Source organism: Manduca sexta, unplaced genomic scaffold, assembly GCF_014839805.1.
Source record: "Manduca sexta isolate Smith_Timp_Sample1 unplaced genomic scaffold, JHU_Msex_v1.0 HiC_scaffold_3584, whole genome shotgun sequence".
Lineage (NCBI taxonomy): Eukaryota > Metazoa > Arthropoda > Insecta > Lepidoptera > Sphingidae > Manduca > Manduca sexta.
Window position 1 is genome coordinate 1 of NW_023594668.1, and position 12,065 is coordinate 12,065.

Sequence of the window (12,065 nt, forward strand, 5' to 3'; positions counted from 1 at the left end):
CAATGCATTTGAATTTTCTAAAATATTGTCGTTTACCGCGATCAATATAAAACACTTTATTGGCGCGTTATACAGAATTATGCGACATTAGTATCGACGTAACGTCGCCTATCATCGGCCACCGATTCTAGTCACCGCAATTAAATCAGAACCCGTCCAATATGTTAGTCTCCAAAATGTTAGTGTCTCGCATACCATCCGATATTGGAAGCGTAAATTGTCCATAACTGGGAATGATGTCATGCTCCAGGCATGTCTTCCCGAGTCCCGACCTATCTCAAATGAGAAAGTCAGCCTCACAAGACTCTCCACACAGGACTGCCTGCACAGGATTGCCTCCCTTGTGTAGATTTGCTGCAGGATGAATGAATGCTCTATTTCGCATGTGGAACTACTCTGTGAGCCGCTCACAATATGGACTAAATTTGATCTTGCTCACTGAGGTGAGAACTTTACATGCTGTTATATAATGATAAATACTACCTCTTTGAATAAAGGTGGAAGGAAATTTTATGATTATTGCAAAGACATTTTATATACATACATTTTAACAGTACATTGCAATTGTTTAACTGACCCCAATACAAGTGGAAGAATGAATCCAAGTTGTTTAATATTTTTATCAAGCAGACATGACCTACTGTATGTTTACAGTTTACTTTCATATTTCTTACTGATTAGCAACATACAAAAGTATAAATAATCACAGAAGGAAAATATAAAAAATTTAACAAAAAATGCCTTCTTTTCATAAAACATTGTTCAGATTGATAAATTTCACTAAATATAATACTAACTGAAAAGTGATTTTGACCAATTGCAACATCTAGTAAAAAGTGATCACAATATGTTTGATTTCAGTTTATGTTTTATCCCTTAAATATGGCACAGTTGGTAACTAATACAGCCATGTACACAATAACTATACCATAAAGATTCCTTATTTGATTTATTAAAATAAATTGACAGCCAATACAAACCTAGCTTAACTCTTGGTCTCTCGTGAATCGCCGGCGAGCCAAGACAGCTACATGACATTTGCGTGTCGGGATTATAACCTTATATACTACATATATACTACATAATAAGGTTATTTTTCCGTCACACGCAGCGTAATGTCAATGTTTGCCGGAAACATTCAGCTACCTCCGCGGTTAAACTGGTGATACAAGGATATTTTTCTTGCGCCATATAATAGAAATAAAATCGCAGGAATGTTCTTAGATAAGTCTGTAGACAAGAACTAATAAAGGATCTTTGCAAAATTATTGATTAATGGTTACTGATAAAAATTATGGTACAGCAGTACAAAAATGAAAGACAAGAAGGAAGACTGAAATGGACAGAATACAAATATGACTTTCTTTTTGTGTTATGACAATGATTTTTAGTGGTTGGAATAAATTTAAAAGTAATAGAATGCCATATTATTTTTGAAAGATATACATACCTACTTAAAACATGAAGTAAGTAGTAATTTATGTTAAACTTCTTTTATTATCATTAAAAAAACAGAAGTATAAACCTGGGTACATGATAATAACTCTGAAAGTATGTTAATAAATTAAAAAATGTCACAGATCTATTAAATTAAAAGTTATAAAAATTCAAATTTAATGTATTATGAATATAGTATTATAGAAAGCTTAAACAAGAAACTTTATTTAGCCAGTATGTCTCCATTTTTTATGAAGATAAATTAAAAAATATTTGAATAAAGAACATAAAATATTCTACAAACCAATTCTCCTACGAAGGAGGCTAGATGCGACGTCGCTCGACATTCTTAATTCACGACTAAAGCTTCAACTAATAAGTATGCCGACAGTGGGCTTATTTAAAACCAGTTTTAAAACACAGCACGTCTAATTAAACCTTCACACTGCCAAATATATCTCAATAAATATTTATTCTGTTTGGTGCACCACTAACAAAACGATTACTCGTAAGTCGTAAGTACTTGGGTGGGTATTTTAAATCTTAAATCACAAAAACAACAACCGTGACGCGTAGCCAATTAATTATTTACGCACTATTAACTTACCATGTCTTACGTGGGTATTTAATTAAATCTTTTCATTTTACTATTTACTACATAAGAAAAAATATAAGTTATTCCACCCATAAAGTTTGTAAAAAAATGTGATATCACAGCTGTATTTATAGACGATCGTAACATATTATAAGTAATTTTAATTAAATATAACAACATACCTTCGACAAAATAATGCGAGACAAATTATATTATTTTACACAACCACTAAAAAATCATGTTCATTGTACGCACTTCAATGTATATAATTTAATAACGAAAAATAATAATAGATCATATTTTGATTGTAAACAGTAAACACGCATATAATCACTGATAATCACTTCTTCACATTTACAATGACTACTTTTAGGCATAGATTTAGATTTTACTTTTTATGGTAAGCCCTAGACTTTGTTCCATATTCAAAATAATTACATTTACAGTCTCGGCAAATGAAAGTAACATGAGTGTTAGAAAAGATCTTGCAAAGTAAATGTAAATCCTACGTGTGTGAAAAGAAGAGCACGAATATTTCGAACTTCAAGTGCCGTACAACTAGTGTTGTATGCATGCACTAAATATCTAAAATCTCCTAAGATATATAAAATTGTTTGTTTTAGTATAATTCAATACATAATTATAGAATAATTCAATAGAATGGCTTAAATTTAATATCTTTGATAATTTTATTAACAAAAATTTTGCAAATATTATTTGCAACACCAGCCTTCGGCTTTATTCGCACGAGCGATAAAACTGTGGGGCGTAAATAATAAACAAAAAAGGAATTTAAGGCCTATTTCGAGAACAACAAAACAAATTAGACAATGATGTTATATATATTAACAGCATGCAGTCAAACTTATTGAGTATTCATACTTCAAAAGGCCTTAGATTTCAGAACATACAAGTACAACCCATGTTTACATAGCGTATGAGTATCGATACAATATTTCTCTATCTTGCCGGCACGTAGCTTTGTCTAACGTACATTGCGTCGTAAATTAAATTTAAAACATAAAAAGGTAATCTAAAAATATATATAAGTGATAGCTCGTTTTATAAGCGCAAAAACGATATCGAGTATTAGCACAACGTTTTTTTATTTCTCTCATGAGAATGATGCCTAACTTTATTAGCAAGTTGTCTAATCACGACAAAGAAGCAGTAACAATACTCACAAACTATTTTTTTTTTTATTATAATCAGTAATTTTATCTTTCTCATCAGCTCTTATTCTATTTTAGAATTTACAAGATTTTCAAATACCGGTATAAAAATGTTTTATTTTCAACTAATTTCGAACGTTCATTCTAGTGTCGACTTTGACGTTAAACATAAATTTTAGCACTAAATTGATTTTCTGTCTCTATCATTCTTACATAAAATAATATCTAGACGTCTCAAGTCACTTGGACTAAAAATCGCTGTTTTCATAAAGTGGAACGCAGGGACAGCTGACCGATCGGTAAGTTTTTTGTTTGTTGCCAATAAAGTACAATATTCACACCAAATACAATAACAAAACATTTTCAACTCAGTGAATTAATTAAATCACCAAGTCAACTCACAATGAACAACAGTGCGTTCATGGACAGACTGCGCTCGTTTCTCGGGATACGACAGGAGCCTCCTGCAAACGATTTTCGCAATCCGATTTGGGGCTCTGACGACGAAGACGACGGCGATGAACTCTACACGAGAAACGAGATGGAATCCTTCGAGGAGTCTATGGATATGCACCGAGAATTCACTAAACAGATGCACGATATGCTTAAATCTTTCGGAAGTATGTTCGGGGACATGAGGTTGTTTTTCCAAGACGACCAGTTCGAGAACTTTCCAGGCCTCACGGACGGGTCGCAGAAGGTAGTGGCATGAACAGTAGTAGCCTGCGGGACTACTATTTAAAGCCAGGTTACCTTGGCCACAAAGTTGAGCATCCTAAAGAGAAGACATCGATTTGGACGGCAAAATCTCTTCACATGAAATATCAGGTTTGTTGAAACAGAAAGAAAGTGACCAGAATGCGGGACCTGCCGTGCCTTTCGATGGAAGCATGGTGCCTGGAAGGTCTTTCTGTCAGACAATTATCACAACCAGTGTTACAAAACCAGATGGAACAGTGGAAACCCGAAGGATCATTAAGAATGGAAATGAAGTAATTGAAGAGACCACAACATCAGCCCCTGATAGCAGAGGGCCAGGACCATACAACCAAAGCATGGATACATTTAATAACGCAGGATTCATCTACAACCAAGTCATGTCGGAGCTTTCTACATTATTTAAAAATTTCTATTAAACTTGTATCATTTAGTCATACCAGTTCTGAATGTTTAGTCTTTTAAAATTCTACATATAGTATCTTTCCAAACAAACAATGCTTTTGTTTATATAAATGTGATAAATGGGAATAAAAATGGAATATTGCCAAACTTATGCTTAGCTTTGTATTTTATTTTACAAATACTTTAAAATGTATTTGAAAGTCTCAAATTGTAATTGTTAGATTATATTGTGATATAATAGATTTAATATTTCCATGCTTCACATGAAATGATTTCACAATTACAATTGAACTTTAATGGCTGGTTTAAAATATGCTATCTGAAATTTTATGTATTATGTATTAATTATTTGCTAAATATTTATTGAGCCATTAAAGCATTACTACTTAATAAATGTTCAGACCACAGGAGCGAGCAATATTATTGGGTTATGAAATAACATGTTAATTAGCATTCAGTTAAATTCATAAAACTATAAAAAATTAATCAACCTTGAAAACAAGTTATCATCTTTTATTATAAAAAGTAGTGTAAGCTGATGTTAATAATAATTTGTTATGCATTTTAATTCAAAACAATATTGTTAAGGCTTCTGTGGTTGCATCTTATGTATGTACCGATTTAAGTCTAGCAGTTTTAGTACATCAAGTTTCCATATAGCTAGTTTGTGATTTTAGTACATTAGTCATACAAATTGCAGTTGTGTATCAACTGTCTTAACTCATGTGGAATTCATTAAAATTTCGTCATATTTAAGTTATAGTTCTTATCGTATTTATATTTATAATGATTACGTTACAGTTTAATTGTAAATTATTAATTGTATACATCAAATCAAAATTAATGATAATAAATTCATAAAAATTGAATTATTATTTTATTTCTCCCATATTATCAGCATCCAAATCTAAATCTTATTTTTCTTTTATTTAAACGAAATGCGCTGTAAAGATTTTGTTATATTATTCAATCAAAAATATGGAAAAAAAAAATGATTTTATAAAAATACATTTATTGATAAATAAGTACTTATTTAATTAAATTATAGAGAGCAAAACTATTCTAAATATTAGATATGATTCAGTCATCCTAATAAAAACTTTTCGCTAGTATAAACCCCCAAATTGCAAAAAGTTTTTTAATTAGCATGTAGGTAATTGAGCAAGGCATGAAAATGGAAGATTTGACATCATTATATTAGCCTACACTCCCATTATAATATACCTCTGTATACAAAGCGGTTCTTTTAAAAAACTAGAAAGCCTGATTAGATTTCTTATTTTTGCGAATAATTTAATTCTTGACCTCTTTTCACGTGTCTTTTATCAGATGACATTTACAGGTGGGGCGAATAATCACTGATTCCCGCGCATTAGGTTGTAAATCAAAAAGTATGATTTTGCAGGGGTCCCGTTTTAATGACCATTATTTTATTGATAGATATTTAAAATGTCATTTTTTTAATTATTGATAACTTTTTCACAACATAGGTACTATGTGAAAAATGTTTCAAATATTTACCAAAATAATAAGATTTATTCAAACGGGTCTCATGTAAAATCATACTTTTCATTTATGACCTAATGCGTGGAGTCAGCAATTAATAACAAACACTTGACAATTCGTTTTATGTCAGTCAGTAATTCATTGCCCGCTACTGTCGGAAAGGTTAGCATATTATGCTATTACAATTATTTAACAAGAAATATAAATCAGGCTTTTCTTATCAAGTCTCTTCTTGAGCCGCCATTGCTTGTGCTCAACTTTACTGACAATAACAAGCATCTTTAGTATTCTTCTCGATCCAAGTCAAGTATCGGTTGACGCGAGAATAGACTCCGTATTTGTCGGGTCTCGCGCAACCCTCTCCCCACGACACCACCCTGGAAGAATAATATAAAAAATATTAAAACAAATCGTGGTTATTTTGCAGAAATATGTAGTGACGTATAGCACTGCGTTGGTGAAGGAAAAAGCAGGTACATAGATTTAGACTTGAAGTCAGAAACTTATAGTTTCTCATCATTAAAGAGCTTAAAAATTAGGGAAAATAAAATTTATGTTTGTTGGTTAAGATTGGAATTTATGCTCCAAAATAACGTAACGCAACCCCTATTGCATTACCTATGTGACGGATATGGAGGTCAACGAAGCAAAAGTGCGCTTTTGCCTCTACCTATCAATACGACGAGAAAGCGTGAGTTTCATATATATGTAATGAGTATCAGGGGAGAAAGGTGAAATTTTCAAATGATAACCTGAGACAAAAAAAATGCCTTACTTGACATATCACGGCCAATGTAAATAAACTTAAAAGGGAAGTCGGTAAGAATCGGGTTATATAGACGCTTCGCCACCGATGATTAAGTATAATATATACCTAACGCCTCAATTACTCACCAACTTCTCTGTACTTGTTCCCGTTTTCGTCAACGATGTGCATGGGACCACCAGAGTCACCCTGGCACGCGTCCTTGCCTCCTTCCTTCTCTCCCGCGCAGATCATGTTTTCCGTGATACGACCACCGTAACCTTTACGACATTCATCATTGGACACTATTGGCACTTTCACCTGCAAAAAATATTGAAGGTTTACAAAGATTTTACATTTTTTAAACTAATGTGCACATAGCTGAAGAGAGTAAAATTACAATACCAGAGCGCTCAGATTATATTTGATGTATGATTTTTTTATCTAAATGTATGTAATGAAAATTGTGATCTTAACAATCGCTTTGTTTTACTTCTAACTAATATAAAAAGCGGCGATAGCTTAGTTGGTTGTGGAACGGACTGCCGAGACGAATGTCCGCAGGTTCAAATCCCAAGGACACACAACTCTGAGTTTTCTAAAAATCATGTGTGTATTCTTTGTGAATTATCGCTCGCTTTTACGGTTAAGGAAAACATCGTGAGGAAACCTGGACACCTGAGAAATTCTCTATAGGAATTTTAAAAGGAGAGTATATATAGGTAGGTGCACTTTTGAATCCAATTCGACAAACCTCTTGCAAAGTATCAGACACGGAGCCCCCTCTTCAGTAGTACTTACAGCCAGTGACCACAGCCGTATAATTAGTATAGGACAGGCCTCCTTTCGGAAGGCACACAGGCCTCAGCCCCACGTCCTGATTTTCTTCAGGCTCTGTGCTGTTGCCGTCGCGTCGTCACTTTCTTCAACGCACTGCTGAGGTCCACCTGCAACAACCATACAAACATTTTAATATGAGAGAATACGAGAATATTTCTTGAACTAATTTTATCGGCCCTTGCAAAATATTCATCTGTTCATTAAAACATGCCTATTTCCTTAGTAAAGTCTTAGCTGCCTTAGATGGCAAATGTAAGTTATCCATTTAGTTAACAATTAAAAGCATAAATAATAAAAATCGTCGACAATCTTCTTTCTTTATCAGAAAATCTACCTACAAATCCCATACGCGACACCAAGCCTAACCTTTGACACCATGGAGCATAACAATACCATAGAAACTTTGACAATAACAATTTCTAAAAACACAAAAAATAACTCACTCTCTTTAAGTTTCAACCAGCGCTATGTCGTTGTCGTAAGTACCAGGGTTGTAGCGCAAATGACGGATGATCGCTGACACTTTCCGATCAATAGTCTTAGTTTCATTCACCTGTGACCTGTCATGTTCCAAGAAACGAACCGTGATCTTCTCCTTTCGGAATCTGTAAATAATCGATATTTAAATGGGAGAAATCGATTTCACTGCTATTAAATATTCTGTGATAACGAAAGTGCTGGTTTAGATGCCAGTTCTTAGATAAGGAAATTTACTACGGGTTTTATGTAAATATCTATAAGGTCAACGAAGTCTCTTCAAAGTCTATTTTAAAAAGTTAATACGTAAAACATTATAGTCTAACAAAATTATAATTTTATAGTTCTCTTTCATGTCAACAATTATGGTGGTTATGACCTAATCAATTATTCAGATAAGAATTGACATATCTATCGACTCAAGTTAATCAACATTATAATTTTGAATCACTGTAATTGGCGTGGTCAAGTTATCTTGATAAAGAAGCCAGCAAATTCTAACATTTTCCCATGTAACTATAGGCAACCATTTCTCATCCTAGAATCTGGCAGTCAGCCAAAACTGCATGAGCTTGGCATTAGAAGTATCTTCATTACATTGTGCTCTGTGAACCGTTAGTCGCTATGCACTCCTATTTTATATGCAGAATCGAGTTGCTTAGAATGCCGTGATATATTTAGATCTCGTTCAGTCTTGCGAGATTTGTAGAAATCTTTTTGAAATAAATATTTATTTCTATGAATTTTTTAAAATGTTAATGTAGTAAAGGATAGTTAATTTAGCCATGTCCATACCACTTATTATAAAACATAATTCTATTTACAACTTTCCTGTTAACTTGTTCGTTCACTTACGACTGACGGATTTGGAAATTTGTTAGACAATTATAGTCAACCATATTCCAGTAAACATATTAACTTCTATAAAAGTTCAAGCAAGGAGTTCACCAAGCGGCCATTCTACCTCACATGCACTATTGCAACTTGTAAGGCAGAATCGACAGTGGCACGCATAACATGAGCTGTTAGGTTTCGGTTTTCTTTAATTCCGGATTTACTTAAGTATGTATGATTTCAATTCCGGATTTACTTAGAATATTTCCAATATAGATACGAATGATTTCTATGAAAACTGGATTGGGAACAGTAGCATGGCTTACCATCGAGGGGCCATATAAAAAAATTGTTGGGGGCTCTTCATGGCAGGGCGAACTTTTAAACGCCTGCTTAGTTCAATGTAGGTATGAGCTAAGTGGCCCCGTATCACTGATAAAGCGGTAGCTAAGCCCCTGATTGCGAATGTACATTTGAAACATACCCAGCAGTACAATGTGCCGCGGTGAGAACATAGAGGTCGTTGAGGAGGCCGCCGCAGTAGAACCTTCCGTTGTACATGAGGACCGCCATCCACGGATAATACTGCTGCTTGGTCTCATATCCACCGACGATACGACGCCTTGTACGGGCGATACCGCATTCTGTAATCAAGGTTAGTTTAATAACTGTTTAAGCTGAAGAAACATTTGTTTTTTGAGCGTGTCAATAACCGAAAATAGGACCATATAAATAATAGCAGACCTGTGCTATATACTGCTGGGTAGAGCTATTTAATTTATTAGACGTCGGATTGGCGCTATCAATTGGTTTCCGAGAATAATTACCTACTCTTATCAGAAACAAATAGTTGCTTTAGCCGTTGAAGATGAAAGTGCCTGCATGTCTCCAAAATTTATCATTTTTACCTCAATCAAATAACCTTCTTATAAATATTGAATGCGTGATGAACAAGCCTAATAAAAAAAAAATACAAGAACTTACGGCAGGTAGGGCAGTCTTCTGGCGGGTCGTGAACCGGACTGATTGTAGTGCTTGAGAACAGGTTACTGATCCACTCTATGAGCCCCTTCTCCTTGAGAGCAGGGTTTGGGCTCGGGGTCTGACAGCTCGTCAAGCCGAGGACGCAAACCAACACGAGAAGCCACTTCATGGTGCTAAAACAAACAAGACAATTAAAACACAATGAAGAGGCAATTTAATGAAAATACGTAATTAATCTTTCGTTAAATTAGGTAGTATATAGATACATGTATTATAGATTATACTGGCTAAGAAAGATGAGATCCTAGATTCGATTCTCAGGTGGATTCCTTTACAAATTCAAATTCAAAAACCTGAGTGCTCATTACATTTATAATTATGTGCCTCAAGTATTTTATAGGCAAAGGTAAAATTGAAAAATGGTATAAAGTTATAATACATAAATTTTAAGCAGCAATTAACCGAAAAAAACGCAGAATAAATTGGTACCTACCTACTTATACTATTTCGACTTTAAGACCAATAATATTACATAATAAATAAATAAACAAATAAAATAAGAAACAAAACAGAAACATTGAATATCTGGGACAATAAAGTAGTAAAAGAGATGACAATGAAAAGTTGAATTCGCTATTCGAAACAGTCTTTTAGAACTACCTACCTAATTGGTAGGTAACTAGATACTTGTTATATCTACAACGTTACGATAGATAAGTACTAGAATTCCTTAGGAGATATTCACAAATTTCAATTTAATACCTTGTTCTCATCAAGATCCTTTTATTATACCTAACTCGTTAAGTAAGATATTATAAGTACAAATTAGGATCGCATTTTGAACTCGTATCGGGGCACCGACCTTTTGCGGAAACACAGACTCGTTTACTTTAAAATAATATCAAATATACACCGTTGGAAAGTGCACATTGAAATAAAATGTATTATAATGTACAGTACAGTGATCTTGTCTTGTTCCGGAAATTATCCACGGTGCAGGACAATTTTGCATGGGCAGCACAGCATCCCATTAGCATTTTTGTTTTTATTCTCACGTGTGAGGTATTAATTGCCTTTGCAAATTCTAGGTATAAGTTAAAAAGAAATTTTTTTTGGGGGATACGTTAGCTACTGAGTAATGCTTTATTCATTTTAAACTACGAATAGTGTCATATCGTCTCCGACATTATAGGCAGGGGGTCGAGTGTTTTAACATTTCTTTAACAATATTTCTGTTCATCGCATTGTTTTTCACAGAAAATCTCAATCAAAGCATTACATTATCTCAAACAATGGACATTACTTTCTGTGGTAGAGTTGGTGGTAGATTTTTTGGACTATATATGTGTGTGTGTATATATTATTTATATATGCGTGTGTAATACTTTTGTCTATACTATACGTATTAAATCCTCTTGTGACTGTTCAATACTTTTATCTATTACAAGTAATCCTTTAATCCTTTAGTTTTCCTCCTTTCGTAAAGTATCCTTATAATAACCGACAATTCTAAAATGTAGACTCACATTACATTCAACTGAGATGTAACTTGACAATTTGAACCTACAGCTACTCTATGTTCCTGGGCACCTTGGGTACCCTGTATCTAAGTACCTATTACCTAAACATAAAGCTCACGCAAATAGTGACGATGTAGAGTTATTGTAACTAATTCATCCACATTTCGCAGAGCTTATTGCTCGTCGCGATACGTAGCGAGTCGAATGTGCATCGCTATAACTGCAAAAAATTACATTTTATTAAAACCTACACAATTTTTGCTAAAACTGAGAAACCGGTTTTGGTATTTACTATAGAATAACTTCTTTCTAAAATATAAAATGATAGTATAAAAACCGCTAAAATAATAAAATCCCTTAAATGCCTTTAAAGTAAAATTTCTTTCGTTTAAGTAAAACCATAGGCGGTCCTCTAAAAAAATCTACATGGTTTTGAGTACCTAGAATTATTATTGTAAGCAGATGTCTATTTCATGTTCTGTGCGAAATGTTAATCTTGTGTTGCATGATATATCGCCTCTAATCATACCTGTAAATGTGACATATCGTGCTGTTAGATTCCATTTACTTTCAGTTGAGTAAAAGTAGTTTCTCATGTCTTTCAGAATGGTATTATTTATCAAACCTAAAGAATACTATTAGTTTAAACATATTTAGTAGAATGAATCTATGGTACCAAAATAAAAAGCATTTCAAAGGGCGATAGATCGGTCGCGAATGAACGCAATCAAAAATTTAAAACAAAACAAAAAGTTGAGGCGAAATAAATTTAATAAAACATATTCAAAAGAAATTTTGTGCGATCCAAAAACGAATAAAGAACATTTTTATCG

The 12,065-nt window shown here is 33.5% G+C and overlaps 2 pseudogenes; one reads left to right on the top strand and one right to left on the bottom strand.

The window, feature by feature from the left end:
- The first annotated feature begins 3,461 nt into the window (after window positions 1-3,461).
- LOC119193062 lies at window positions 3,462-4,573 on the top strand (annotated as a pseudogene).
- Window positions 4,574-6,054: 1,481 nt separating this feature from the next.
- Window positions 6,055-9,890, bottom strand: LOC119193061 (annotated as a pseudogene).
- Between the last annotated feature and the right edge of the window lie 2,175 nt (window positions 9,891-12,065).